The sequence below is a fragment of the Pipra filicauda genome, unplaced genomic scaffold (genome assembly GCF_003945595.2).
Source record: "Pipra filicauda isolate LSUMZ 115617 unplaced genomic scaffold, ASM394559v2 scaffold361_size729390_pilon, whole genome shotgun sequence".
In the NCBI taxonomy this organism is placed as follows: domain Eukaryota; kingdom Metazoa; phylum Chordata; class Aves; order Passeriformes; family Pipridae; genus Pipra; species Pipra filicauda.
In genome coordinates this window covers 6,268-12,534 of record NW_024104489.1, presented here as the reverse complement: position 1 = coordinate 12,534, position 6,267 = coordinate 6,268, and positions in this window count along the sequence as shown.

Here is a 6,267-nt window from a genome sequence, read left to right as displayed (position 1 = left end):
TGACTCACTGACCTCTAAGAGTCTCATCAGGGGCTGGGCAGGCACACACACTTTGTTGCCTTGGGATCCCGGTAGGCAGCAACACCCAAAACCGCTGAGCAGACATCATCCCAACTTTTTTTCCTTGAGAGTCTAACCCTGAACTAAATGCACTAATTAACTAAAGGGGCACGTTAGCAATCATCTGGGTACGGAACAGTCTCGTTTTCAATACGCAAATACGGAAAATAAATATACTTGTGTTTTGACACATGTATTTTATGGCATCTGTGCCTGTAGCCTCAGTGATTTGGTCCAGTGTTAGCTGTGCTACATCACAATCATAATAGAGAAATATCTCAGGAAATAGCAGGTTTCCAATTCAAAAGAAATTATAATTATAAGCCTGCCATGATCTTTGTGTAGCTTGGGCTGCTTTATTAAGTACCCACTTAAACTTACACCAGATTAATAATGTATTTGCTCAGCTTGAGATTCTCCACAATGAGGAAAAAATATGTTACAAAAATCTTTGTTTTAATTTACTCTAACAATATTCATAAACTGCTGGAATCTCACAGGTATGATCTCAAATAAATTGCTCTGGCTGCCACTACTAATAATGCGCTGGAAATGCTTTTAAATATAGATTTAATTTAGGGTCTCAGTTGGCCACTATGCAATTATAATTCTTTGGGTTAAAAAGAAGGACTAAATTCCATACTGTTGCTGAGAAGAGATGTGTGAGCAGCTTCTTCTCTGCTCATTAGGAGTCATCCATGGAAAGCAATAAAACAGTATCACTGGGTTGATGGAGATGGGAAGGGCTGCCATAGTCTGATGTGTTGGGCAATGAAAACAATATCTTCCAGAGCTCCTAGCTTCTTTATAGAAGAAACCATATTTGTCTTTGTTGATGAGTCAAAATGTTTTTGGGTAAGACTTCAGTGAAAATGTGAAAATAGTTGTGCAAAAGCTATTTAAAACACTAGATTTAGTGAAAATACTAGTGTATTTTCATCACAATCTTTTTTACATCTCTTAATATAAGATAAATATACAATAATTTAATTTAAAATAATATGAAATTTAGAATAAAAATTTGAAGTTGTTTAAAATATTTTTGATTGATTTTATTTGATCTGGTTTTCTTTTGGATTTCTTAATTCACAATGTTTTTAGATTTTTTAATCTTTCATCTTGGCTTGGAACTGTAGATTGTTTCAGAATCCCCAAAGTTTTCTATGTGATTTTTTTTTCCGTGCTTCTTTTTGGCATGTGAACATATCTCCTCTTTTATTATTGTCTGTTATCTATATGAGTTTAGTGGATGGCCAGCTGATTTCTGTTCCATTAAAAGTCATTCTTCATTAGGACTTCCTTTCAGAGAAGGACTTATTACACTTAGATATATAAACTGAATAAAGTCAAAAGCTGCTTTATAAGGCACCCGGAGGAGAAAAAAATAAGTGGGAAGCAATGGAAGGAGAACATTAAATTCAATAACAATGAGTACAACATCAAGAGTTTAGGGACAATAGAAATTACTGCTGTAAACTGGTAGCTTATCTTTTGAAAATAATATAGAAAGAGAAAGTTAGTTATCAGTGGATCACTGTATAGAGATACAGGTGTATTAAAGTTGTTGTTCAAGGTACCAATGAGACCTCAAATTGATGTTGAGTACAACCATCACTGTTGACACTCAGGAAGGATGAGTTTTAACCTGAACAGCTTGAGCAAGAGCTATGAGGATGGTCAAAATAGAGATGACACTGAAATACCTTTTTTATTTTAGCAAAATGAAAAATATACATGTGCTAGAGCTTGACATTAGTTGTTTTATCAAAGAAGTGAGCACTATATAGCAAAAAGAGCTCTTTGACCTAAAAGACATAAGAACAAATGTGCCTGAACTGTCTATGAATAAATTTAATCTGTACTTCTGAAACTTTTGTCACCATCAAGACACTAAAGGCCTGGAGTAATGTCTCTCTGTGATGGTGTGAATTGGAGCTCAGTGTAAGTAGTGTTTAATTTTGTTATTGGAAAATGAAATTTGATCCAGGATTTTTTTTTCATCTCTTTCCAGCCTCAATCCTTTTGTCTTACAACATAACAGTCTTTGCTTTGGTCCATTATTTTGCAGTGACAACACACATATACGCTCTACTTGCAGTGGCCACATACATGTATGTATGTCTGTGTGTATGTATGTTTTCTTCTTGAAGTCACATCACATCTTCATAAATATCTCCATCTTGTTGGTGCTGGACAACTCCAGTGAAAAGTATCATCAGTTTCCTTTTTTTTTTTATTGGCCAGACAGAGTTCAGGAATGAAGGAGATTCTGCTCCTCTTTGTCTGCAATCTCTAGTGAAGTTTATAGAAAGTCCCCTCTCGCTGCTGACTGTGCTCATCACTGTGCAGCAACAGAGGATTTCCATGCTTTTTCCCCCAGAAACAAAAGGAACCATCACTCAGTCCCCTTCAGCCACCTTCTCGTGTCTTGCTTGTCTACAAGACTTTTGGGAGAAAGAGAAAATGAGGGTGGCAGTGGCATGACTCATTTTGCTAATAAGAATACCAGACATCAGATGGTGAAATGGACACTAGTGTTCCCAGCTTGTACATGATGATTTTTGGAAGATTTCAAAACATTTAATTATACTTTTTTTTTTAATAAAAGACCTCTCTTGGCACATTTGGTGAGGTGAATTTTAAAGGAAGTTTGTTCCTGAATCTTATCATTCAGGGGAAAAAAAAAAAAAAAAGAGAAAACAAAGGAGTATGTTGTAGTACTCCAGAGACTAAATTATTACTTGGCACATGTGTACACTCTAGCTAACTTTTTTTAAAATGTCACCGTTTTTAAAGTCAAACTGATGATTTTTAACTTGAATACTCTATGCAACTTGCTTTATGCTGGGCTAAGCAAGCAGGCTCCACTGGTCCATGGAGTAAAATGAAGGAAATAAATGAGAATATAAATGTATATACATGCTCTGAAATGCCGCCTGTGTAAGGGAAGAGTTCCTTCTTGTGTTTACCATTAGTGTCACAAATAATAGAAGAATGTCTGGAAACTGTCTCCAGTAATCAGGCATTTGGTGGTAACTGATAAGATAACTCTCACTGAGGAACAAATGGGTATATGTCATGCACATATATTTTTTTTTGGCAATTAATACAACAGGATTAGATTGCAAGAAGTAACTACTGATTTTGCTTCCTCTGTTTCATGACAGCAGTATACAAAAGTTAATAATGCGCACCTCCATAGCATTATGGCAAGATAATTACAAGCTGATTACCCATTTGTGTTGACCATATGAAGTGTCATTAAATACTACTGAAAAGGTAACATTTCCTACTGACACCCCAGTGTTTTTAATTCTTAATATAATGAACCTCTGGAAGCTCAGCTGTGCTGAACTAAACAGTTTAACATTTTCCGGTTGTAACTGGCTTTGAGAGGAATTAGTACCTCCGTACTAACAAATATGCTAAAAAAGGTTATACACGTGGTGAAAATGTGTTTTAGTCATACTTTGATGCTTTATAATGGGAAATGTTGTGAAACATGTAGTCTGAAGCAGCCCTGTTAATTTGTTAGTTATATATTGAACATAATCACATCATAAAATAATTCAGACTGGAAGGGAACTCAGGTGGTCTCTACCTCTCCAACGAGTCAAAGCAGGTTGCTCAGGGTTTTATCCAGTCTGGTCTTGAAAACTGTCAGGACTGGAGGAAGCACAGTCTTTCTGGGCAGACTGGTGCACAGCCTAAGTGTCTTCATATGGGAGGTTTTTCTTTCCTTAATTTCCACATAGTTTAATTTGTAAAACCTTAGATTCCTTGGATGAATGTCAGTGCATAAAATTACAAAATGCTTACAGTTGAAGTGCTCTGAAAATATTTCTGTGTGGTTCAATAAATTAAAATATATTGACCCGAATCAAACAACTCACTATAAATTATTTCTATGGTTTATGGAAATGTTTTTTTTCTGTAGCTGAATTTGAATGCGATATTTTCTTCAGTTTTGGACAACTTTGACAAAAGTTTATATCTTTCTGTACCAGAATTAACTGCTTTTGAGCCAAATCCTTTTGACCGGGCATTTAGGAAAATTATCAGAAAGTTCATTTATGACAAAACAGTTTAGGTCCTCAGACTCACTCACTGGGTTTGAAAATTTAAATAGTTATAAAATATAGTATGTCAGCAGCTTAGATTAGTGGAGTCTCATTTTATCCAACCTGTTGGGGGTTTTTTTGTGTAATACAAATTGCATTTTGAAATATTTCTAAGTTTTTTAACCAGTTTTCTGTGATATTAGGTTGCCTTTTAAGCTGAAGTAGTACAGAAACAAAACACTACCTTCAAACAAAACAAAAAAAATAATCCTTCACCCTGAAATGAGCTTAATTTTAAGAAATATAATAATTTATTGATTGTTCCATTTTTGAGGAGATATAATCAATGGATGCCATTTTGCAGAAAGGGTATAAGGATTTTTTTGTGTACAATGTATTTAGTTGCAATCCATTGAAAACTATCTCAGGAAGACAGTATTTCAAGTATTGTACAGCATATAATCATTATTTTAAAAAGGATTCATCATACTTCTTGGATGAAAAATTCACACTGAACAGACAGTATTTAATGAGTAAATCAATAATGCTCATTTCAGGGAAAAATTAGGTATGGAATATAGCTAGGGAAGATAATAAAACAAGATTAAATACTAAACCTCAGAACTGATGACCCATTAGGGATAATGTAATTCACTGCAGTATCAAGCTGAAGTATATTAGGAAACTTACATCATAAAATTTGCTGTGTAAATGCAAATTCAATCTAATTTCTCATATGATTAAAACTCAGAGAGAAAGGAATTCTACTATAGTGCAAAATAAAAGTCCTTCATCGAGCTACATTGGGTAAGAATAAACATGAAAGGTTGTTGCTTATTGCTAATAAACTACTATGTATATGTATCCTACTGGTCAGGGAGAAATATATAGGTCTGTTCTGGAACACAGTTCTGCTGTTTAAAGATATGCTTGGTTTGGTTTAGCTTAGAAATACACTTTGCTGCAAATGCAAGCTTTTTTTGGTAAGTGTTTGTATTTTTTTATTTTTTTTTTGTCAGTGTTGCAGTAAAAATAACCCTTAGAGAGCTGCAATTTGGGAAAGTGGAAAATGGAAGTTTAATTGCATACAAGATTCTTTCCAGACAGCCTAAATTTCTGAAACCCTGCCACCTCTGGACAAAAAGACCCCAAAACATAGAGTAACAGGAGTGAAATTTGCTGGGTCCTTTAATTAAATCCCATTAAAATACTGAGTAACAGAGGCAATTTCGTATGGGCAGAAAGCTGTTTTATTTTCCAGTCATAAAGAAGACTTGTTCTCGTAGGAGAACTCTCCAAAACAGAGCTTGACTGTGCAGGGCATGATAAAGACGACTGACTGCTATGCTTTCATGTTCACACTTCCCGTGCCTTATGTGTGATTTCTTAAATAGCTTTCAACAAAATCTCATTTTAATTTATATTGGTGTACATGTGTCTGCTGGTGCATATGCTTCCTTTGTGCTATCACTTGAGGGTCAGCTGAGAGATACAGTTAGAAAAATTTCTGGGTGGTGAAAAAAACCCGATCTCTACATGAGTAGGGAAGAGTTTGAGTCTCTTCTGAATCCTTGGAAATTCATATAGCTCTAGAAATACAGGAATACACTGGCATGTCTCATAGAGAACATGATAAATGCTGCCAGCATAATTCTTAAAAACAAAATGTTATATAAATCACACTCTGTGTTTGGCAGCATTACCTGCTGCTGCTGAAGCCCAAGGGTTCGACTGATTTATACTTGTAACTGTGTTACCTGAGCATAGCAGATATTCAGGAAGATTTCATTGTGTAGACCATCTGCATTTTGCCTACCACTGCATTAATACATAGATGTCCCAACTAAAACTGTTGATCCACTTGTGATTTTTCTATTTCCATTACTATTCCTCTGATGTTGTCCATAAAGGTAAAATACATACTGGGATCTCATCCTTCAGTTTACTTGAGTATACAGGTGTTTGACTCTTCATATTGGGTACTCTCAAATCCTTGACAGCAACAAACCTTTTGTGTCATTGTCCCATGACTGGGGACAAGTCAGACAACAGCTATTGTTGAAGGCTGCCTTAGATTCATTTTCCCTTTTCAGAAGTGTGAGCCAACCTAATACTAAAAAGGCAAAGAGGAGAGGAATGCTATCAC